General features: G+C 36.5%; 1 long non-coding RNA gene across 1 annotated transcript in view; it reads right to left on the bottom strand.

Moving 5' to 3' along the window:
* The window catches only part of LOC131762894 (uncharacterized), an 82,891-nt gene extending 56,612 nt beyond the window's left edge, over positions 1 to 26,279 (bottom strand). Inside the window, exons 1-2 of the long non-coding RNA XR_009337446.2 lie at positions 26,222 to 26,279; positions 21,103 to 21,180 (exon numbers count right to left, since the gene is read on the bottom strand). This is a non-coding gene — a long non-coding RNA (uncharacterized lncRNA). The remainder of the gene's footprint in view (positions 1 to 21,102; positions 21,181 to 26,221) is intronic.
* Positions 26,280 to 26,357: the final 78 nt, after the last annotated feature.

Genomic DNA, 26,357 nt, shown 5'->3' with positions numbered 1-26,357 from the left:
CTACTATGTGGGAGGCTTATAAAGTTTAATGAAATGAAATAAACAGATAGTCCATAAAAAGAATTACTTTAGGGCTAACATTCTAATATCAGAGCTTTTAAAAATAATCAATTTTCATCCATTTCAACAGCTGACTAGAAGACTTGACTTTCCTGTCAATGAAGAGGCCTATAATGATTTTACCCCTTTGTTGGATTTTCTTCACAAAAACGAGCACACACTTACACTTTGCTTAAATACCAGGACATGCTGACACAAGCCGGGGGCAGAATTGCATAGACAATCCACACCCTGGCTCCTGATCAGTTTTTAAAATCCAGGACACAGTGTAACCCAGCAAGTTGCTGTTTCATGAATCAGCCCCTTGATGTGAGGGAAAAGTCCTTGGCAACCTGGCTGTGCTGTTCTAAGTTAAGAGAAGTGATTGCCTAGAGAGAAGACATCAAGGCCACCACACGTACAGACTTGCTCTGCCCAGGACATGGGGAATTTTGCTTTCCTTGGAATCAGCCCCAGAATTCAGAATTAAGCTAATTACAGCCTGCTTTTCTAATATCCTAAAAATGCATACTTTTCATAAGACCCTAGGTACTAGCTTTCATATTTGTGCTTGCTTTGCCTCTGCTCGCCATCCCTGAGCCCTTGGAGTTAACACACCATTGCTTGATCTCATCAGGTAATGTTAGGAAGAGTGAGGCAATCAGCTGTTCAATTCAGTCACAGGTGTGAATGTGGAAACAACCCCATGTGTAATCAGAAGTCACAAGACAGTAAGGGCAACTACAGGTTCTGAAAGGAGACCTGATTAGGTCTACGCCAGAAACTAGGAAGCTGGGGTAAGAATGGTCATCAATTCTGTGGTGTCTGTTTTTCTTAGGGTTTCTGCTATCAGTGCCTGAGTCAAGAGAATCTCACCAGGTGTGACCAACCAACCAATTACCTCCAGTCTATGGCCCAAGGAAATTTACAAGTGCTCCTTTTTGTCCCTCATGTAGGCCTGTGGAACTCATGCTGATAAAGACTTATGACTTATGGTAGCTACTGACAAGAATTTTACAGAAAATAAATTCACCAAGCTCTGTGGCTTGAGTTTTAGTATTACATGACTTGAAAGTTATAAGACTGAACTCTATAGCCTGCATTTCTTTTCTCTTTAATACTGTTCCTACCTCAGCTTTCCCTAGAAACTCCTCTCTCTTCTCATCTCCAAGACTGTGAGTGAATCATGTACTCTCTTCTATGTTTTTGTGAACTGTATATACATGGACAACATTTCTGCTTTAAAAGTTCAGACTAAGTACTACAGGAATGATGACAACAGAAAAGAATATAGTAAGCATGGAGAAAGTTGTAAAAGCCAATAAATTATATAAAATTCTTCCAGTCATAGTCCCTTTGGCTACAATGACACCCTTTGGCTTTCAGTCCTTATTTTAACAGTGAAGTTCAAAAGCAATAATAAGGAAAAGTGTTGACTGAGTCCCTATTTGTGGATAATATTTATTTTTCAGGAACTCTCATATGTGTGTTAAACAAATTCAGTGGGCATTTTCACAACACAAGAATCAACCCCCATGAACATATTATTGGGATACTTACATCCCTTTCCAGAATTCTCTGAATGCTAAGGAGTTATTCAATCAATATGCTAAAAAGGAGAATTTGACTTCAAATTTTATTTTTATCATGTGACTCACAAGAGTAAATAACCAGAATTTTATTAAATATAAATGTGATTGTGAAACAAATGCACAAGGCTCTGTGGCTTGGTTTCTAATTTCATTGTCGCCTCTCTACTCAGCAACGTTGCATGGACTCAAAGTTACTCTAGGATCTTCTTCCTCACTTAGTCCTTAGATCCAGAACTCGATCTAACAGAGGCTTATGTTCCATAAAGTCACCAGAAGAGTTTATTAATTTATAATGCAAAATATTTACACTAAGAAAGTTAATCTTTTCTCTAGATATAGAACTCATGAACTAAGGACAACCATGGGTTTAATGACTGTGGAGCCAGGGAACAAAGCAAAGAGAATGTTTTGAAGCTGAGATAGCTTGCTGAAACTTCCTCTTACAGTTGAGACATGACAGAGTTACATCTGCCCCGGAGCCTAAACAATCCTGTCAATGGTCCAGGAGTACTTAGTTTAAGGACATACCAAAAAATTCTTACTTCACAATTTTCATTTTTCCAGATGCCTTATGAACCCACACCTTTTGAATTCTACATTTTCACCCCCATTGCAACCCTCTTAATAACATTTGGATAATGTGTTTTACATTCCATTTACCTAACTTCCTATAGAAAGGAAGTCTCTATGTATCATTATACTCATTGCTGTCAGTATACAGTAGAACTCACCTTTTTTTTTTCTTTTTCATTTATTTTCTAGCATTCATCTTATTTTGGCCTGTTTTGTGTATCCAATTACTTTAATAGCATATGAGAATAACTTATCACATTTCAAATTTGTGTTTATATCATCAGTTGAATGGGTACCATAAGCACAAATGAGAAAAATGGTATTATAAAAATCACAAAGAAGCATCATCTAGGACAAACATTGCTCTGTTCCTCATCCTGTAAGTGTGAATGGGAGAATTAATATAGGATGACATAATGGTGAGGATCTTAGCACTTTAATATGTAACAATAAGTAAGGGAGTACAGTTGAACAAACCTATCTTGTAGTCAGTCATTACTGATGTGAGGTTTTAATTCAGAGGATGTCTGTCTGTTCTAAATACAATGCTTACAAAGCTTTGACAGACTAATAGGAAAGCACCCAAAGAGAAAAAACAGTATTGTAATTAATATTAATAAATATATTATAATTAATATAGTCTATGAAGTCTTTTTACCTAAATTTTAAGAAGATCCTAGAATCAACAAATAGTGCTGGGATAACTATATATCCACATTTTTAAAAGAGAATGAAGTTGGACCCTTATTATACTCCATATACAAAAATTAACTCAAAATGGATCATAGACGTAAATCTTCACGACCTTGGATTAAGCAATGGTTTTTAGAGGTGACTAAAATGCACAAGTGATAAAAGGAAAAATAGCTAAATTGTATTTCATTAATATTAAAAACTTTTTAATGGTAACTATGTGATATGATATATTAATTAGTTTAACTGTGGTAATCATGTCACAATGTGTATATATATCAAATCATCACATTGTGCACCTTAAATATACACAGCTTTTATGTTAAAATATACAAATAAAAAAATTTAAAACTTTTTGCTTCAATGGACATCATCAAGAAACTGAAAAGACAATCCACAGAATGTGAGGAATTGCAGATCATATATATCTGATAAGGGACTTTTTCTCAGAATATATAAAGAACACATCACAATAAAAAAGACAACTTGAAAAAGCTTTTAGCAAAATTCAACACCTATTTATGATAAACACTCACCAGAAACTGGGCATAGAGGAAACATACCTCAACATAATAAAGGCGATATATGACAAATCTACAGGTAACATCATAATCAATAGTGAAAAGCTAAAACGCTTCCTCTGAGATCAGGAACAAGACAAGGATGTCCACTCTTGTCACTATTATTCGACACAGTTTTGGAAGTCCTAGGCATGGCAATTAGAGAAGAAAAAGAAATAAAAGGAATACAAATTGGAAAAAGAAGTAGTAAAACTGTCACTGTTTGCAGGTGACATGACACTACACATAGACAATCCTAAAGAGGCTACCAGAAAACTACTAGAGATAATCAATGAATTCAGTAAAGTGGCAGGATACAAAATTAACACAAAAAAATCTGTTGCAAGTCTATACACTAATAGTGAAATATCAGAAACAGAAATTAAAGAAATAATCCCACATACCATCACATCAAAAAGAATAAAATGCCTAGCAATAAAACTACCTAAGGAAACAAAAGACCTGTACTCCAAAAACTAAAAGACACTGATGAAAGAAATCGAAGATGACACAAACAGATGAAAAGATATACAATGTCCTTTGATTGGAATAATCAATATTGTCAAGATGACTATATGACCCAAGGCAATCTACAGATTCAATGCAATCCCTATCAAATTACCAATGGCATTTTTCAGTGCTAGAAAAACAAAATCTTAAAATCTGTATGGAGATACAAAAGACCCTGAATAGCCAAAGCAATCTGAAAAAGAAAAATGGAGCTTGAGGAATCAGGCTCCCTGGCTTCAGACTATATTGCAAAGCTACAGTCATCAAAACAGTATGGTACTGGTACAAAAAGAGAAATATAGATCAATGGAACAGGATAGAAAGCCTACAGATAAACCCACGCACCTATGGTCACCTAACCTATGACAAAGGATGCAAGAATATACAATGGAGAAAAGACAGTCTCTTCAATAAGCAGTTCTGGGAAAACTGGATAGCTACATGTAAAAGAATGAAATTAGAACACTCCCTGACACCATACACAACAATAAACTCAAAATGGATTAAAGACCCAAATGTAAGACCACACACTAACAAACTCTTAGAGGAAAACATAGGCAGAACACTCTATGACATACATCACAGCAAGATCCTTTTTGACCCACCTCCTAGAAAAAAGGAAATAAAGACAAAAATAAACAAACGGGACCTAGTTAAACTCAAAAGCTCTTGCAGAGCAAATGAAACCATAGACAAAATGAAAAGACAACCCACAGAATGGAAGAAAATATTTGCAAATGATGTTTGCAAACTTTACAAACAGTTCATGTGGCTAAATATAAAAAAAAAAACCCAATCAAAAAAATGGGCAGAAGACCTAAACAGACATTTCTCCAATGAAGACATACAGATAGCCAAGAAGCACATGAAATGATCCTCAATATCACTAATTATTAGAGAAATACAAATCAAAACTATGATGAGATGTCATCTCACACCAGCCAGCATGGCCATCATCAAAAAAATCTACAAACAGTAAATGTTGGAGAGGGTGTGGAGAAAAGGGAAAATTCCTACACTGTTGGTGGGAAGGTATATTGGTACAGCCACTATGGAGAATACTATGGAGGTTCTTTACAGGACTAAAAATAGAGCTACCATATGATTCAGCAATCCCACTCCTGGGCATATATACAGAGAAAAACATGGTTTGAAAGAATACATGCACCCCCTTGGCTGCGTGAACACAGCCTGAACGGAGGTAGTACGCCACAATTAGCTGGGAGGGAGTCTGGGAAAAAGCCTGGAACTGCCTAAGAGTCAAGAGACCACTGCTGCGGGGTGTGCGAGGAGAGGGGATTCAGAGCATGGCCTAAACGAGCTCCAGACACGGGCGCAAGCCATGGCTATCAGCAGGACACCAGAGATGGTCATAAAACACTAAGGCTGCTGCTGCAGCCACCAAGAAGCCTGTGTGCAAGCACAGGTCCATATCCACACCTCCCCTCCCAGGAGCCTGTGCAGCCCACCACTGCCAGGGTCCCGTGATCCAGGGACAATTTCCCTGGGAGAACACACGGCACACCTCAGGCTGCTGCAAAGTCATGATAGCCTCTGCCACCGCAGGTTCACCTCGCCTTCCATACCCCTCCCTCCCAACAGTATGAGTGAGCCACAGCCCTTTAATCAGCTACTATTTGAACTCCATCCTGTCTGGGTGGGAAACAGATGCCCTAAGGAGACCTACACACAGAGGTGGGGCCAAATCCAAAGCTGAACCACAGGACCTGTGAGAACAAAGAAGAGAAAGGGAAATTTCTCCCAGAAGCCTCAGGAGCAGTGGATTAAATCTCCACAATCAACTTGATGTACCCTGTATCTGTGGAATACCTGAATAGACAACAAATCACCCAAAAATTGAGGCGATGGACTTTGGGAGCAACTGTAGACATGAGGTTTGCTTTCTGCATCTAATCTGTTTCTGGCTTTATGTTTATATTAGTTTAGTATTTAGAGTTATTATCATTGGTAGATTTATTGATTTGGTTGCTCTCTTCCTTTATATATATATATATATATTTTTTTTTTTTTTCTATTTTTGTGAGTGTGTATGCTTCGTGTGATTTTATCTATATAGCTTTGCTTTTAACAATTGTCCTAGGGTTCTGTCTGTCCATATTTTTTTTTTGGTCTAGTTTTTAGTGCTTATTATCATTGGTGGATTTGTTTTTAGGTCTGGTTGCTCTCTTGTTATATTTTTATTACATTTTAATTTTTTAAATTTTTAATAATTATTTTATTTTAGTAACTTTATTTTCTTTCTTTTTCTTTCTTCCTTTCTTTCTTCTGAGCCGTGTGGATGACAGGATCTTGGTGCTCTGGCTGGGTGTCAGGCCTGAGCCTCTATGGTGTGAGAGCTGAGTTCAGAACATTGGTCCACCAGAGACTGCCAAGCTCCATGTAATATCAAACAGCAAAAGCTCTCCCAGAGATCTCCATCTCAATGCTAAGACCCAGCTCCACTCAATGACCAGCAAGCTACAGTGCTGGACACCCTATGCCAAACAACTAGCAAGACAGGAACTTAACCGCACCCATTAGCAGACAGGCTGCCTAAAATCATAATAAGTTCACAGATACCCCAAAACACACCACTAGACATGGTCCCGTCCACCAGAAAGACAAGATCCAGCCTCATCCACCAGAACACAGGAACAGCAGGAATCCGAAACAACCCACTGAACCAACCTTAACCATTGGGAGCAGACACCAAAAACAACGGGAACTACAAATCTGCAGCCTGTGAAAAGGAGACCCAAAACACAGTAAGTTAAGCAAAATGAGAAGACAGAGAAATACACAGCAAATGAAGGAGCAAGGTAAAAACCCACCAGACCAAACAAATGAAGAGGAAATAGGCAGTCTACCTGAAAAAGAATTCAGAGTAATGATAGTAAAGATGATCCAGAATCTTGGAAATAGAATGGAGAAAATATAAGAAATGTTTAACTACGACTTAGAAGAACTAAAGAGCAAACAAACAATGATGAACAACACAATAAATGAAATTAAAAACTTCTCTAGAAGGAATCAATAGCAGAATAACTGAGAGAGAAGAATGGATAACTGACCTGGAAGATAAAATAGTGGAAATAACTACCATAGATCAGAATAAAGAAAAAAGAATGAGAAGAATCGAGGACAGTCTCAGAGACCTCTGGGACAACATTAAACGCACCAACATTGGAATTACATGGGTCCCAGAAGAAGAGAAAAACAAAGGGAATGAAGAAATATTTGAAGAGATTAGAGTTGAAAACTTCCCTAACATGGTAAAGGTAATAGTGAATCAAGTCCAGAAAGTGCAGAGAGTCCCATACAGGATAAATCCAAGGAGAAACATGGCAAGACACATATTAATCAAACTATCAAAAACTGAATACAAGAAAAAGTATGAAAAGGAGCAAGGGAAAAGCAACAAATAACATACAAGGGAATCCTCAGAAGGTTAACAGCTGATCTTTCAGCAAACTCTGCAAGCCAGAAGGGAGTAGCAGGACATATTTAAAGTGATGAAAGGGAAAAACCTACAACCAAGATTACTCTACCCTACAATGATCTCATTCAGATTCAACAGAGAATTAAAAACTTTACAGACAAGCAAAAGCCAAGAGAATTCAACACCACCAAACCAGGTTTACAACAAATGCTAAAGGAACTTCTCTAGGCAGGAAACACAAGACAAGGAAAAGACCTTCAATAACAAAGGTAAAACAATTAAGAAAAAGGTAATGGGAGCATACGTATCGATAATTACCTTGAATGTAAATGGATTAAATGCTCCAACCAAAAGACACAGACTAGCTGAATGGATACAAAAACAAGACCTGTATATATGCTGTCTACAAGAGACCCACTTCAGACCTAGGGACACATACAGACTGAAAGTGAGAGGATGGAAAAAGATATTCCATGGAAATCTAAATTAAAGAAAGCTGGAGCAGCGATTCTCATATCAGACAAAATAGACTTTAAAATAAAGACTATTCCAAGAGACAAAGATGGATACTACATAATGATCAAGGGATCAATGCAGGAAGAAGATATAACAATTATAAATATTTATGCACCCAACATAGGAGCACCTCAATACATAAGGCAAATGCTAACAGCCATAAAAGGGGAAATAGACAGTAACACAATGATAGCAGGGGACTTTAACACCCCACTCTCACCAACGGACAGATCATTCAAAATGAAAATAAATAAGGAAACACAAGCTTTAAATGATACATTAAACAAGATGGACTTAATTGATATTTCTAGGACATTCCATTTCCAAACAACAGAATACACTTTCTTCTCAAGTGCTCATGGAACATTCTCAAGGATAGATCACATCTTGGGTCACAAATCAAGCCTTGGTAAATTTAAGAAAATCAAAATCATATCAGGTACCTTTTCCGACCACAACGCTATAAGATTAGATATCAATTACAGGAAAAAAACTGTAAAAAATACAAACACATGGAGGCTAAACAATACACTAATAAATAACGAAGAGGTCATTGAAAAAAATCAAACAGGAAATCAAAAAATACCTAGAAACAAATGTCGATGAAAACACAACGACCCCAAACCTATGGTATTCAGCAAAAGCAGTTCTAAGAGGGAAGTGTATAGCAATACAATCCTACCTCAAGAAACAAGAAACATCTCAAATAAACAAGGTAACCTTACACCTAAAGCAATTAGAGAAAGAACAAAAAAACCCCCAAAGTTAGCAGAACAAAAGAAACCATAAAGATCAGATCAGAAATGAATGAAAAAGAAATGAAGTAAATGACAGCAATATCAATAAAACTAAAAGCTGGTTCTTTGAGAAGACAGAAAAAACTGATAAGCCTTTAGCAAGACTCATCAAGAAAAAAAGGGAGAAGACTCAAATCAATAGAATTAGAAATGAAAAAGGAGAAGTAACTGACAGTGCAGAAATACAAAGGATCATGAGAGATTACTAAAAGCAACTGTATGCCAATAAAATGGACAACCTGGAAGAAATGTACAAATTCTTAAAAAAGCACCACCTTCCAAGACTGAACGAGGAAGAAATAGAAAATATAACCAGACCAATAATAACCACTGAAACTGAAACTGTGATTAAAAATCTTCCAACAAACAAAAGCTCAGGACCACAGGTGAATTATATCAAAGATTTAGAGAAGAACTAACACCTATGCTTGTCAAACTCTTCCAAACTATAAAAGAGGGAGGAACACTCCCAAACTCATTCTATGAGGCCACCATCACCCTGATACCAAAACCAAAGATGTCACACAAAAAAGAAAACTACATGCCAATATCACTGATGAGCATAAATGCAAAAATCCTTAACATATACTAGCAAACAGAATCCAACAGCACATTAAAAGGATCATACACCATGATCAGATGGGGTTTATCCCAGGAATGCAAGGATTCTTCAATATACACAAATCAATCAGTGTGATAAATGATATTAACAAACTGAAGGAGAAAAAACATATGATCATATCGATAGATGCAGAAAAAGCTTTTGACAAAATTCAAAAAATTCATTTTTGATAAAGACCCTCCAGAAAGTAGGCATAGAGGGAACTTCCCTCAACATAATAAAGGCCATATATGACAAACTCACAGCCAACATCATTCTCAATGGGGAAAAACTGAAATCATTTCCACTAAGATCAGGAACATGGTTGCCCACTCTCACCACTATTATTCAACATAGTTTTGGAAGCTTTAGCCACAGCAATCAGAGATGAAAAAGAAATACAGGGAATCCAAATTGAAAAGAAGAAGTAAAACTGCCACTGTTTGCAGATGACATGATACTATACATAGAGCATCCCAAAGATGCTACCAGAAAACTACTGGAGCTAATCAATGAATTTGGTAAAGTAGCAGGATACAAAATTAATGCACAGAAATCTCTTGCATTCCTATACACTAATGATGAAAAATCTGAAAGAGAAATTAATGAAACACTCCCATTTACCATTGCAACAAAAAGAATAAAATAACTAGGAATAAACCTACCTAAGGAGAAAAAACACCTGTATTCAGAAAACTATAAGATACTGATGAAAGAAATTAATGATATAAACAGATGGAGAGATATACCATGTTCTTGGATTGGAAGAATCAACATGGTGAAAATGAGTATACTACCCAAAGCAGTCTACAGATTCAATGCAATCCCTATCAAACTACCAATCGCATTTTTCACAGGTCTAGAACAAAAATTTTCAATTTGTGTGGAAATACGAAAGACCCTCGAATAGCTAAAGCAATCTTGAGAAAGAAAAATGGAGCTGGACGAATGATGTTCCTGGACTTCAGACTATACTACAAAGCTACAGTAATCAAGACAGTATGGTACCAGCACAAAAACAGAAATATAGATCAATGGGACAGGATAGAAAGTCCAGAGATAAACCCCCACACATATGTCACCTTATCTTTGATAAAGGAGGCAAGAATATACAATGGGGAAAAGACAGCCTCTTCAATAAGTGGTGTTGGGAAAACTGGACAGGTAAAAGAATGAAATTAGAACACTCCCTAACAGCATACACAAAAATAAACTCAGAGTGGATTAGAGGCCTAAATGTAAGATCGGACACTATAAAACTCTTAGAGGAAAACATAGGAAGAACACTCTATGACATAAATCACAGCAAGATCCTTTTTGACCCACCTTCTAGAGAAATGGAAATAAAAACAAAGATAAATGTATGGGACGTAATGAAACGTAGAAGCTTTTGCACAGCAAAGGAAACCATACACAAGATGAAAAGAGAACCCTCAGAATGGGAGAAAATATTTGCAAATGAAGCAACTGACAAAGGATTAATCTCCAAAATTTACAAGCAGCTCATACAGCTCAATATAAAAAAAACAAACAACCCAATCCAAAAATGGGCAGAAGACCTAAACAGCCATTTTCCCAAAGATATACAGATTGCTAACAAATACATGAAAGGATGCTCAACATCACTAATCATTAGAGAAATGCAAATCAAAGTACAATGAGGTATCACCTCACTCTGGTCAGAATGGCCATCATCAAAGAATCTACAAACAATAAATGCTGGAGAGGGTGTGGAGAAAAGGGAACCCTCTTGCACTGTTGGTGGGAATGTAAATTGATACAGCCACTATGGAGAACAGTATGGAGTTTCCTAAGAAAACTAAAAATAGAACTAGCATAGGACCCAGCAATCCCACTACTGGGCGTATACCTTGAGAAAACCATAATTCAAAAAGAGTCATGTAACACAATATTCAGTGCAGCTCTATTTACAATAGCCAGGACATGGAAGCAACCCAAGTGTCCATCGACAGATGAATGGATAAAGAAGATGTGGCAATATATACAATGGAATATTACTCAGACATAAAAAGAAACAAAATTGAGTTATTTGTAGTGAGGTGGATGGTCCCAGAGACTGTAATACGGAGTGAAGTAAGTCAGAAAGAGAAAAACAAATACCATATGCTAACACATGTATATGGAATCTAAAAAAAAAAAAAAAAAATGGTTCTGAAGAACCTAGATGCAGCGCAGGAATAAAGACGCAGATGTAGAGAATGGCCTTGAGGACACAGGGAGGGGCAAGGTAAGCTGTGACAAAGTGAGAGAGTGGCATGGACACATATACACCACAAAATGTAAAATAGATAGCTAGGAGAAAGCAGATGCATAGCACAGGGAGATCAGCTCAGTGCTTTGTGTCCACCTAGAGGATTGGGAGAGGGAGGGTGGGAGGGTGATGCAAGAGGGAGAAGATATGGTGATATATGTATATGTATAGCTGATTCACTTTGTTATAAAGCAGAAACTAACACAACATTGTAAAGCAATTATACTCCAATGAAGTTTTTAAAAATAAATTAAAATAAAAAATAAAAGTTCTCTTTGTATATCAAAAAAAAAAAAAGAATACATGCACCCCAATATTCATTGCAGCGCTGTTTACCATAGCCAAGACATGGAAGCAACCTAAATGTCCATTGACGAATGGATAAAGAAGATGTGGTACATATATACAATGGAATATTACTCAGCCATTAAAAAGAATGAAACAATGCAATTTGTGGCAACATGGATGGACTTGGAGATTATCATACTAAGTGAAGCAAGTCAGAGTAAGATAAGTATCATATGGTATTTCTTATATGCAGAATCTATTTTTAAATGATACAAATGAACTTATTTACAAAGAGAAACAGACTCACAGACTTAGACAACAAATTTATGGTTACAAGGGAGGAAGGGTGGGTGGGGGGGATAGATTCAGAGTTTTGACTGACATGTACACACTGCTATATTTAAAATAGATAACCAACAAGGACCTACTGTATAGCACAGGGAACTCTGTTCAATATTCTATAATAACCTAAATGGGGAAAGAATTTTAAAAGAATAGATACATATATATGTATAACTGAATCACTTTGCTGTACACTTGAAACTAACACAGCATTGTTAATCAACTATGCTCCACAATAAAATTTTTTTAAAAGACCTTATTAACCAATGTCTAATCTGAATAGCTAAAAAAAGGGGAAAAAAAGACAACTCCATTTAAAAATGGGCAAAGAATTTGAATAGACATTTATGCAAGGAAGATATTCAAATGGCCCACAAGCATTTGAAAAATGAACAATATTATTAGTCATTTGGGAATTGCAAATCAAAAGCACAATGAGATACTACATCAAAACCATTAGAATGGCTATAATCAAAATGACAGAAGATGACAAGTGCTGCCAAGATTGTGAAGAAACTGGAACCCTCAAACATTGCTGATGGGAATGTAAAATGGTACCATGCTTTGGAAACAGTTTGATAGTTCCTCAAAAAGTTAAACATAGAGATACTATATGAGTCAGCAATTCCACTCCTACCAAATCCACTCCTAGTTATATCCTAAGAGAAATGGAAACAAATCCACATAAATGTATAATACCCAAAAAGTGAAAAACCCAAATGGGCATCAACCAATGAATGGATGAACACAATGTATTGTGCCCATACAATTTTATATTTTTTGACCATAAAACAGTAAGAAATACTGATACATGCTATAACATGGATGAACCTTGAAAACATTATTCTAAGGGAAAGAAGTCACACCAAAGACCATATATTATATGACTCCACTTGTATGAAATGTCTAAATTAGGCAAATCCCTAGAGAAAGTAGATTAGTGGTTGCCAGGGCCTGGTGGAAGGGGAAATGGAGAGTGAATGCTAATGGGTATTGGGTTTCTTCCTGGAGTGATGTAAATGTTCTGGAATTAGATAGTGATGATAATTGCAAAACTGTGACTATACTAAAAACCTGTGAGTTGTACACTTTAAAATGGTAAATTTTATGGTATGTGAGGTAGGTATATGAAATCTCCACATTTAAGGTAAAGAAACTATGGTTCAAAAAGACTGAGAACTTTAAAACTGATTAAACCCGTAGGTCTCAAAATGTGGTTTGCAAATCACCAGCATCAACATCACCTGGAAATTTGTTCGAGAGACACATTCTTAGGTTACACCCCAGATCACAGGAGCAGACCTCTGGAGGTCGGGCTCAGGATTTTGTTTTAACAAACACTGCAGATGATTCTGATAAACGCTCAGGTTTGAAAGCCACTGGGTTAGTTACAACTTTAAAGCCTCATTGCTCTTCCACTCCCTAGATTTGTAGTCTTTGGCAAGTTTCTTGACCTTTCTGTGCTTCAAATTATTCATCTGGAGAATGATTCCTTACAAGGTTATTATGAGGATTAAATATTTAAATACAAGTAATGTGCTTGGAAGACAGCCTGCCACTTAATGAGTTGAGTATTCAATAAGAATCAGCTATTATTCTATCAATCAAATGCAGATCCCTTCATTTGGTATAATTAAGCCACATATATGTTTAAATTTTCTAGCAGCCACATAAAAAAGTAAAAAGAAACAAAATAAACTAATAATATAATTTATTTAACGCAGTGTATTAAAATATTAGCATTTCAACATGCAATCAATATAAAAATTTTAAGATAGTTTACATTCTCTTTTCCAAACTGAGTCATTAAAATCCAATGTATTTTATGCTTAGAGCACATCTCAATTCGGACTAGTCACATTTCAATTGCTCAGTAGTCACCTGTGGCTGGCGGCTATTATATTAGAGAACACAGCTCTTACTCAAATGCTGTGCTCTTTTCCCTCTCTAAAGTTCCTGTGCCTTCAGCACGTAGTAGTCTCTGCCTAAGGACTTTCAGAGTAGAGGGCCAAATGAAGACAAGTCAAGAAGCATCCTTTCCTGACCATGTCCCATCTTAACAGGTGATGCTGGGTTGCAGATAAGCCTGCAACGCACGTTCTCAACTACATATTGTTATACAAGAATGATCTGGTAAACTGCCTGAGGAGAATTTTAATGGAGTAACAGATCGCAGGCTTTCATGTATTGTTCGCTCTGGTATCCACAGGGTCTAGAAAACTTGCCTGGCACAGAGCGGGCACTCAACACATTTTTTTCCAATTAATGAATGAACATTAACAGTGCTTTTCTAACTTAACCTCTAATTTTATTACCATTTTTTCAAATACCTGAAAACATCTAATAATTCCTTTAATATTGCCTTTCTTTCTTTCTTTTTTTTTTTTTTTTTTTTTTTTTTTCCTGGTATGCGGGCCTCTCACTGCTGTGGCCTCTCCCATTGCGGAGGGCAGGCTCCGGATGAGCAGGCTCAGTGGCCATGGCTCACGGGCCCAGCCGCTCCGCGGCATGTGGGATCTTCCCAGACCGGGGCACGAACCCATGTCCCCTGCATCGGCAGGCGGATTCTCAACCACTGCACCACCAGGGCAGCCCAATATTGCCTTTATTTCTTATAAGCAGATCCATTTTTGTCTTCCAAATTGATTTTTAAGCTCCTCCTTATCTTTAAATATTTATCAAGCCCCAGTAAAGATCAAGTTTCATAGAGGATGAGCCCATAATAGAATTGCTGATATTAGGGGTTTATTTTCTGTGACAGAATACATATTTCATATATGTACAAACATCATATAAAAGTCACAGATAAAATTTCGTTTGGATTTTTCTATTGCTGGTCTAAGAATAAATGGAAGCAAATATCTAGACTTCCAATACTGATGAGCATTCCTCATTCTTAGTAAAACTCTAGGACACATTTATACATTAAGGGCCCACAATGCTGCATAATACTGACATGATTAAAACTTATAGACTGAAGGAGCATGCAGAAACAGTGCTGATGTGTGGGTGGAGTGGTTTCCCAGGGAGGCTGACACCTGGTATGAATTAGTTTCTTCACTGAGTTCCTAGGATTCTTGAAGCAAGATAGTATGTGTTGTTTACTCAGAGTAAGAGATGAGGTCCTAATAACAACCTCCAAGGCCTCCCAGATCTCACTGTAGTAGTCTTCCTTAAGCTCACACCTCTCCAGCCACACTGGTCTCCTTCCTGCTACTCAGACACACAAAGTTTGCTCCAACCTTCCAGCTGTGCTTTAGGTTCTCTTGGACTACAACGCTCTTCCCCCAATATCCACTTGGCTACCTCCTTTTACTTCCTTCAAGTCTTGCTCCGACGTGTTTCCTGAGTTCTACCCGGATTGCACATTAAATACAGTAAGCTTCCTGGATTCCACCCCTGCCCCTCATTTTCCTTACCCTGCTTTTTATCCTCCTTAGCACCCAGCACCCTTTAATTTATATCATCCTATGTTGTTTATCGTTCCTCACACTAGAATGTAAAACCACAAGAGCAGAGATCTTGTCTGTTTTGTTCACTGATGTACCCTATCCTAGAGCACTGGCTGGCCTATAGTAGGCACTCATATCCTTGTACGATGAATAAATGAATAAGTTCACTCATAGACCAGGCACTTTTATAGATTTCTTTCTTTTCAATTTAAAAAAAAATAAATTTATTTATTTATTTATTTTTGGCTGTGTTGGGTCCTCACTGCTGCACATGGGCTTTCTCTAGTTGTGGGGAGCAGGGGCTACTCTTCATTGCGTTACGCAGGCTTCTCATTGCAGTGGCTTCTCTTTTGTGGAGCATGGGCTCTAGGCACGCGGGCTTCAGTAGTTGTGGCACACAGGCTTCAGTAGTTGTGGCTCATGGGCTCTAGAACACAGGCTCAGTAGTTGTGGGCTTTGTTACTCTGTGGCATGTGGGATCTTCCCAGCCCAGGGCTCAAACCCAGGTCCCCTGCACAGGCAGGCAGAGTCTTAACCACTGCACCACCAGAGAAGCCCTCCCTTTTCAATTTTTAAGCCTGATCTAGTATTAAGATCAGCTGGGAGGTTTTGCAAGTCTGTCTGAGAAGTTGAACTCTCCCAACCTGTTGGCTGGTCTTACTCACTGAAGGGTCCTGTCTCTGGAACTTATTCCGCTGGGCAAGTTGCCAAAGCCTGAATTTGTCCACCTTGGGGTATGATGCAAGATTTAGGTTCTTTTTTTTTTTTGTCTCTTTGGAAGGGTGTGTTTCAATTTTGGCTGACTTCACTGTTTTGTCTGGGGCTTTATTGTTATGTTGAGTTTTATTTTTTCCTGGGTTAATCAAGCAATTTAGCAACTATTCTTCCCAGAGCTATGGAAGAGTAGAAATTAGAGCTGGAAAAGACCTCACAGTTGATCTAGTCCATCCCCCTTGCCATTGAAGTCTTGCTCTACACAATACAATGTCCTACACAATACAATACAACGGCTTTGTTCAATGAGATTTTAAATGTCCTCAGAGATTCCTTTGGGTGCCCACTCAACTAACCTAATACCCTTAACAATTAACAAAAATTCTCAGTGTTTATCTAAACTTTCCCTTTCATATTTTCATTTTATTTTCCCTATTGGTAGTCCAAGGTAGCAAGCCCCTTCTCTTTGGGGATTTTATACCTTTCAAAGAAGTGTGGACTTACATATCCACTCTGTCTGTTCCTTAGCCAAACTATACATGTGTTCCTCCCTTAATCTTTCTACATTCTCTTTGTTTAATTTTATTTTTGTTTATTGAATTCCTTCAAACTCTTCATCTTGATTATTAGTATGTGTACTTTCACTAACCATCCATTGAACCACTGTAACATAATGCTTTTCCTTCTGAAACCTGAAGACAAAGCACTGCCATCTACCCTGTGACATTGCAAATATATCCGATTCACTGTCATAATCAACTAGGGTATTTTTAGTTATTTTGTGTGTGTGTGGTACGCGGGCTTCTCACTGTTGTGGCCTCTCCCGTTGCGGAGCACAGGCTCTGGACGCGCAGGCTCAGCGGCCATGGCTCACGGGCCCAGCCGCTCCGCGGCATGTGGGATCCTCCTGGACCAGGGCATGAACCCGTGTCCCCTCCATCGGCAGGCAGACTCTCAACCACCGCACCACCAGGGAAGCTCACAATGAGGGTATTTTTATTCAACAGAATATTAAATAAGTTCTGTGCAATGCTCTTCACTTGAGTTTAAAATTTTGATGATAATTGTGTAATGTCAGATATCTCATTTAAGCCCTTTGACCTTTTCTTTTTATATCTGCAAAAGGAGAGAATATCCGCTTCAGCCTCCTTTACTGTAATCTTAATGAAAGTAAATATATGGTTATAGGGCTAGAAAGAAATCTTTCAGAGATAAAAACCTTTCATTTCCCAGCTGTTTTTCAGATAGAATCACACAGGTTAAATTGTTTTCAATACTACGAAGTTCAAATGGCATTCTTTTTGTTTGTTTGTTTACAGTAATTTATGCTAGATCAATGCATCTCAAACTAATTGTAGTAAAGGGAAAATTTTTTAAATCGCCAAATGCCATGGGCTGAGTTTTGTAAAATACAAAATCACAGGGTTGGGTGAAGTAGTAATGTCAACTGCTCTAAGATTTTCAAATTTACACTCATTTTCTGTATTTATCTTGTCTCATATGGGCACTGGTCCATGGACCTCATTTTGAGTAGCCTTGATGGACAATCATATTCCTTCAGATTCAGATACTTTTCAAGATAAATATTTCTCTTCTGATGATTAACATAGTACTTGCTTTTACTTTTCAGCTTGTTTTCTGCTCCCCTTCAAATTCAACTTTTAAAAAATATTCATAGAAGAGCCAATCAATTAATCATTTCCCCAAAACACCTAGTTATGTTTCCCATTTATTTGTCTTCACTTTTTCAACATGTAGTAATCCTTAATTTATTTCATAAAATTAAATCTGAATGAAAAATACTTTTAAGAAAGAAAACAACAACCTCTCGGAGTTTATACCAGGTCAGTGAGTTATATGATGGTTTCTTGGTCACAGATGCTGGTAGCTTCACTTCTGGAACTCTCACTAGTCTCTAGCAATCCTGACCAAGGCCACACTGATAGCGGGCATAAATCCACCAATCCAGGAAAGATTAAAAAACACTCTCACTTATTTCACCCTGTCTGGCACTCTGCCATCAACTTGTACTTTTTGGATTCAAGACACAGATTATATGTCAGCAATAACCAGAGTAGCTATTACATAAGCTGGTTATGGGATGCCATGTGCTTTCAACTGGCATCTTTTACAGTTTGGGTATAACAAAAATTTAGTTTTAGCACTCTCTTCTGAAATAAGCGTCTCTTATTTTTAGTGGTTTTTAATTACTTTGACAGGGATTTAAATAAAAATATACTGAACTATCATTTCTCCAGGGAATTAAAAAAATAAAGTTTATGGGAAAACATGAAATGTGGGGAAATATTAAACACAGTAAACTGCACAAATGTAATACATAAGTTAGACATCGAGCTTTACATGATCTAAGAACCTATTCCAAGAAAAAGAAAAACTGAAATTCGAAAACTTATGAGCTTGTTTCAAAAAATAGTAAAAATAAGTTCCAGCTGGTGTAAGAGCATAGTAAAGGTACAACACAGTACCAGGGTAAATAATAGCAGAGGATGGGTGAGGCATTGGTAATGGGAAACTTCAAACATAGAACATTTTACACTGCTTTTTAAAGGGATTTTTACAAAGATCTCAAAGATAAGGAAAAAAATATACACACACATAATACACAGAAATAACAGAGAAAATATATTACAACAATATATCTCTATCAATAACAGAGAAAATGTATTACAACAATATATCAGATGAAGTTTTCTTTACACAATTTTCCAAGAGCAAGCATATGGCTAATGTGGATTAATCACTAATGAATTTAATAATGTGAACAGATTATTAGCTCCTAAAGCTAGTTATTTTGTTTTCAAATGTTTCAATGTGCCAGATGTTTCATAAAAACAGTTTTTATTTTTAAAAATGATTTATGAAGCTAGATGCCCAACTTTTACTTCTGTGTTAAAATTTAAGAGTTAAAAACCATTTAACAGACAAACAGAATTTGCAGTTTCAGTTAGCAGTCACTGAATATGAAAAGAGTTCTTAAAACGCTCCTCTTTAAGCCATTCTCGTTCCCATAGAAACCAATGTGAGATCCAGGAAAACAAGGTAAGTTCTAAAATAATCACCATTATAAATACCCATTATATAAATGTAAATACAGGCAATTGAAATGATTTAGATGATTTTGAAATTGCATATCATTTCCCAAACCATAATGATTCCTTCAGAGTGGTTCTTGTCTGTCACATAAATACAGCATTTACTAAATTTTAAAAATTCTTATGATTTACTTGTGAGACCATAATTGCCTTCTCAAACAAGTGTTGGGCATGCAAATATTGATTTTTGAACATGTATTCTGGTGCAAGATGGGTCTTTTTTTCGGCTGGGCTTTTAATTTATGGTAGATTAAGTACTTATCATATTAGCATTTGAATTTTATGTAACCATTTCTCTATTCATTATTAATTGCTTTACAATGAGATCTAGATATTTTAGTTATTTTACAATGACAATTTTTCACATTTTTATTTGTCCAGGCATTTTGTCATGATAAAAGGTCCAGGAAATCTTTTATTGGGATTGTAATTTCTCTCAAAGTCCAGAACCAATCATTGAGTATACAGTACTCATAATATTAATGAAGATGTGAATGTGAGTTGTTATACATCCCTCTAAGAAGAGCTAAGCCTCCTAATAATTAAGGAGCAAGAACATTTCAGAGGAAAAGTTCCAACAATGAGAAGCAAACACTTGAATTTAGTATGGCTGTTGAAGGAGTTCTGGACATGCCACCCCAAAATATGTTGCTTTGTTATATTATTGTGAGCTGAACACATGAAAAATGGCAAGAGCTTTCTCTGAACTTCCCTTTACCTGCCTAAAGACAGATCCTCCAAAAGGAATTCAATTGTCATAAATCCCCTCCCAAGGATTGACTCTTATCACCTGGGAAGACACTAGATGTCAACTCCAAACCCAGATAAACTTTGTCACAAACTATCATCATATCTCCCAACTATTCTTCTAGGAGCCCATTTATCATTCTTAAAAATCATTTACTCTCCCCTAGGTTGCCTATGTCTCCCACCTTCCCCTATTAAGACAGTATACAAGCTCTCAGATCTCACTGCTTTTTGGGGTGTTCACTTTTTTTTTCTGTGATGCCCCGGTGTGTTATAATAAAAATTAATAAATTTGTTTACCTTTAATGCTGTTAATCTGCCTGTCATAAATTTATTTTATAGACCCAGCTATTGAACCTAGGAGAGCAGATGGAAAGTTTTTTCTCTCCTACAATGTTAAAAGAACCACAACAAGTTATGGACTAGTCACACAGTTTTGTTAGCTGGATGAATTTTCAGAAACTCAGATATTTTCCCTTACATTTCACTGAAACCCTCGATTCTTAAAATGTGGTCTCCAGACCAGCAACATTGATAACACCCGGGAGCTTGTTAAAAAAGTAGAATCTCAGGTCCTAGGCAGGCCAAATGAATAAGAATCCGCATTTCAACAAGATTAACATAGATTTGAATGCACATTAAAGTCTGGAAACATAGTCAGTCCCAAATATTTGCTCCAGAAAAATTTAGAAGTTTTATTCTGGTGGACTGATGGAAGCAAAAGAAGCTACTACCTAGGATGTAAATTCTAAATGGGGAATGACAATGTCTGCAAGTAATTTTCTAGGTCCCCTCAACTGGTAAGTAGCAGAGCCTGAGTTTGAACTCAGGTAGAGCCAAAGCTTTTTACATACCTTGAAAAGACATCATAGAGACTTGAGGTGTAGGTCAGCCTCCTCAGTTCTTCATGGCCAGCCAATTGCTGTTCCTTCCTAAAGTCAAAAGGAAAGTGCCTTTGAAATCGGTCCTTCAGATATCAGCCATTTAACAATCCCTCACCTGGACAAAGATAGATATAGAAAGGTCAGTCTTATTGATCCATTCTGCCTAGTTACTGAATGGTCAACTCCACAGCAAACTTAAGGATTCAGGTATTTGTAATTTAACTTATAGCATGTGGATCCCGAATGGAACTTTTAGGTTTCATCTGCTTGAGACAAAGGGGATCACCTACTATAAAATCTGCTTCTAACTTGATTTTCTGTGAAGCCAAATGTAATTAACTAATTATAGATATGACCTGATATGTAGGTAAAGGCATAGTTTTAACTACAATGCTTCTCACTAGAGCTGTGGAGGGTTTCCCCTCCAGAGAGCTGAGTCAATCCTAAGGTTGTTTTCTTCTTCGTTCTATGGCTTTGCCCTCTGCATGTCTATCTACACTTATGTGTTTTTGCCATTTTCCTACATGTGTGTATGTTTAGTAGTGTAAGAAAGAAATGATTCCAGGCATTCTTGTATCAACTATCTGCCTCTTCACACATTGATATGGTTTGTTTCTTATCCTTTAAGAGAGCCCTTAGGATCTAATAGCTCCACCACTTCTTAGCACTGTGACTCTGGCCACATCACAACTTCTCTGTGCCTCAATACCCATAAGTATAAAATGGATTTTTTGGTTCTCATTTAATAGGGCTGTTGTGAGGAAGATTCAGTAAGTAAATACACAGAAAGGGCTTGGCACAGTACCTCATACAACGTAAACACTAAATACATGTTACCTATTATTACTTTATTATTATTATCATTGGTGTTATTATTATCATTATTATTAACTTGTGGAGGGCCTGACTTCCTTGCACAGTGTCACCAAGGTACCATCTAAGAAACAAAACCCATGTTCAGAGACTTTTAGGAGGGTTGGTATGCAGGATCTGAGATATTTAAAATGTACTTCAGAGAAATTAAGTGATTTGCCTAAACCCCTGTTTAGTAGGGGTTTGGATTGAGTTTGGATTTATATGCTGGTCCATAAAATACATATTCTTATGTGCTTAATTTAACTAAGTAATAATGCTGCTTACACTTTAATAGCTACCATTTTCCAAAGTTTTTCCATGTGCCATGACCATTAAAATGATAAGTTGTTCATTGTGCCATTTGTCACGATGATTAAAATGAGAAGTTATTTCAGTGGTTCCAGCATTCTGGATTTAACGAATCAGTAAAATTTTTTTAATTGGGGATTTAACATAAGGTTGTTTTTTAACAATTTATTGCCCAAAGACGTATTAATACGTCTTTTGTTACCCGAATGTTTCTGACCAGAGATGTATCAATACGTTTTCAGAGAGTGATACAATTAACATCACCCTGTTATTAAAGCTTAAAATTGATCATGGGTTCATATACAACTTATGTTGTTATCATTCATATTTTGCTCCATTAGGTTTTTGTTCCAACCTTGTGTATATTATAAACAAAAGTTTATTACCATAAAATTTTCAAAAATGACGCATCATGAAATTCTGAGTGAAGAATTTTTCAGTGTATTTTATGCAGATACTTTCTCTGATTGTCCAAGCAACATATATACTAGTGTCTCAGAAGATGACAGTTTTTCAGAATATAGTTCTGATTCAGATGATGTGAATATTAGACCCACAAAAAGACAAAAAACCTTAGTGATTGATTTTGATATGGCGAGTGAAAATGAAACAGTGCTGGAGAATGCTCCTTTGCTTCTACAGAAGAGTGGATTGAAGACATTTCATGAAAATTAGATCTTACAGGTGTGTCAGGTGTAACTACTGAATGTAATAACCCGCAAAGTGTTAGTGAAATAACAGAATTAATTTTTGGTAATGGCTTTTTCGAGTTGGTCGCTTCTCAAACAAACTTGTATCACCAACAGAATAAAAAAATCATATAAAAAGTATGATAAGCCTTTAAAATGGACTGATGTAACCAATAGTGACATGAAGAAGTTTCTTGGATTAATAATTTTGATGGGACAAATAAGAAAGTCACGCTGGAAAGAATATTGGTCAACTGATCCCTTACTTCAAACACTTATCTTTCCAAAGATTATGATGAGGCGAAGGTTCAAATAAATAATGACATTGCTTCACTAACGATAACTCAGAAACTCCTCTTCCTACAGACAGAATTTCAAATGTTAAACCTCTTCTGGATTATTTTCTACCAAAATTTCGATTGATCTATATACCCAAACAAGAGCTATCACTTGAGGAGGCAATGATAAAGTGGAGAAAAAACAACTCAGATTCAAAACCTATAATCCTGGAAAACTTGAAAAGTATGGAATTTTGGTCAGGATGGTTAGCGAAACAGCAAATATATATGCAACCTTGAGATTTACATGGGTGAAGGAAAGAAACTGCAAAAAACAGTATTATCGGTCCTACAACCTTATCTTGGTTCATGGCACCATATTTACCAGACAATCTTTACAACAGTGTGTCCACATCTGAAATATTGTTGAAAAATAAAACCAGAGTTTGTGGGACTGTAAGAGAGAATTGTGGTCTACCAAACCAATTAAAGGAGAAATTTAAAAATCTACAGAGGGGAGAAATGACATTCTTACAGAAGGGAGAAGTGACAAGAGGCTAGTCCACATGGTGACAACTATTCATGATGCCTCCATAGCACCTACAGGAAAGGAAGACAGGAGGACTGGCTGTCAGATAACTAAGCCCACTTGCATATTAGAGTAAAATAAATATATGAAAGGAGTTAATCGATCCAATTAATATCTGGCAAACTTCAATATCCTCTGGAAAACTTGAAAATGGTATAAGAAAGTGGTTTTCTATTTGAGTAATTGCAGTTTATTCAATGCATTTAAAATTTATTGTAGCCTTAGTGCACAGAATAAAATGACTTACAAGCAATTTTTGTTAGCAATAGCTAGAGAATGGGTAACTGACCATTCTGGTGAATGTAGGGGTAGTCCCGCACCTGGTCCTTCTTGTGGCATTTCTAAAAGAGTCCCCTGAAAAGAACCACCTTGTCGACTATGAAATAAAATAAAAGAACATATTCTAGAGGAAATAACACCCACAGGACTAAAAAAAAAAATAATGCCGCCAGAAAGTGTAGAGTCTGCTCTTCCAGGGGAAAGCGCAGTGAAACACAGTATATTTGTAATAGATGTTCTGTTCCCCTGCACAGAGGTGCCTGCTATACTGCCTATCACGCTCTAACGAAATATGAGAATGCTTTAGTAAGACATGTTTAAAGTTTCAAATAAATACATTAAGTGCAAAAAAAGTTGTTTATATTTACTCAAACACGGGTTTTTCAATATTCACTTACATGACAAATTGCTGGCCACAGGCGTTAGTCTCTACAAAAATCCCAGGGTCAAAAATATGTTAAAATTATTCCTTTAAATTGAATATATTCAGTTTTAGGGGAAAATCATTATACTGCCACTGATTTTGTTCTTTTGTTAAGAATTAATACAAATGTCATCATATATCAGATTATATAATAGGCCCAGAAACTAGAATTTGAAATTCTTGACATCTTGGTCAAAAATTTTATAGCACTTCAAAAATTGAGATATACGTACTTCATGTAACATAAAATTAACCATTTTGAAGTGTACACTTCAGTGATTTTTAGTATATTCATTATGTTTTGCAACCATCATCACTATCCAGTTCCAGAGGGTTTTTATCACTCCACAAAGAAACCTTCCACCTATTAGCAGTTAGTCCCAAATCTCCCCTTATCCATCTCCTAGTAGTCATTAATGTTTCTGTCTCTTCAGATATGTCCTTGGGAAAATCTTTTATCTCTGTACAAAATGGCTGTCTCAGATCTGTGATTTGTTTTTTATTCTTTGCTGCCTAATCAAACTGCCCAAAACTTTACCTTGGTGAGTGGGTTGCCAGTGGCATATGTAATATGTACAATAGAGGGCATAATAGAGAGTATGAAACTCTAAGAGATCTCACTGTCTACATTTACTTCCAATTTTAGAGCTTCCTCATCTTTTCTTTCATTAATTTGGCATTTACTTATATAACATGCCAAATTACACATACTTTGAACTTAATTTGAAGACAGCTAATGTTTTCAGTAATCAATACAAGTCAAAACAGTATTATAAGAACCATCTTATTTTTTAAAATTTACATCTAATTATAGGTTCCCAAATTCTGGTCCAAATTTGTGCTCTTATTTAGTTGCTCCATTCTCTGTATGCCCATATACTCTGTTCACTTCTCAGATAATTTTATTTTAAAATAGAGATTCAAATGTATTACTATGTCTCACTGTGATTTATTTTTACATGTCTCTGAGTGGAATATGAACTACTTGAAGGAAGGCATTTGTCTATACATGTTTGATTTTCAGCACAGTGCCTAGTACATGATATGTTAATGTTGTTGAATGAAGGAATGGGATTTAAATATACAAACATATGTATCAAAATTTACAATAATACCCAATTATGTATCTATATATTACACACTATTCCTCTATTATACTACATATACATATACCCTATCAAGTTTTATGTAGTTCACAACTATATTCAAAATGACTTATTTTGAACACCATAAAATGTCACATATATCGAGTTTTACACAGTATAATAACCTGTAAACTAGTTATTACATACACACACACACACACACACACGCAGCACAATGTTTAACAGGTTATTTACCACACCTTAACCACAAGACAGAAGAACACTGAACAATGGAAAAGCTTGGAGATTAAAGTCAGGCAAACAAATGTGCTTTTGGGTTGTCTAGCACTACCTCAGTGTCGTAGGCTATTTCTTTCTGAACCTGAATTTCCTGTGATGTGGAGACATTTAATACCATATTTAGGGAACTGGTTTAAGGACGGAGTTAATCTAATTTAAGGGCCTGGCACTTGGCGGGCTTTTAACGAACTTTAGCCAATACTTCATCCCTCAGCCTAAACCAAGTAAAGGTGGTTTTTTCCCCCACACATTATGAGTCTTTTCCAGTCACGGAAACCTACCCTGTTCTCAGTTTGTCAAGTCAGAGAGTCCGGGCAAAGCGGTAAACGCACAAAGCAATCCACCTTGCTAACTCTGAAGGGCTGCTAAACCCGCAGAAAGCGCTGGGCGGACCTCCAGTATCCCAGCATCCCTCGC

The sequence above is a fragment of the Kogia breviceps genome, chromosome 9 (genome assembly GCF_026419965.1).
Source record: "Kogia breviceps isolate mKogBre1 chromosome 9, mKogBre1 haplotype 1, whole genome shotgun sequence".
NCBI lineage: Eukaryota > Metazoa > Chordata > Mammalia > Artiodactyla > Physeteridae > Kogia > Kogia breviceps.
The sequence above is the reverse complement of the archived record's forward strand: the minus strand, read 5'-3'. Positions and strand labels throughout refer to the sequence as shown.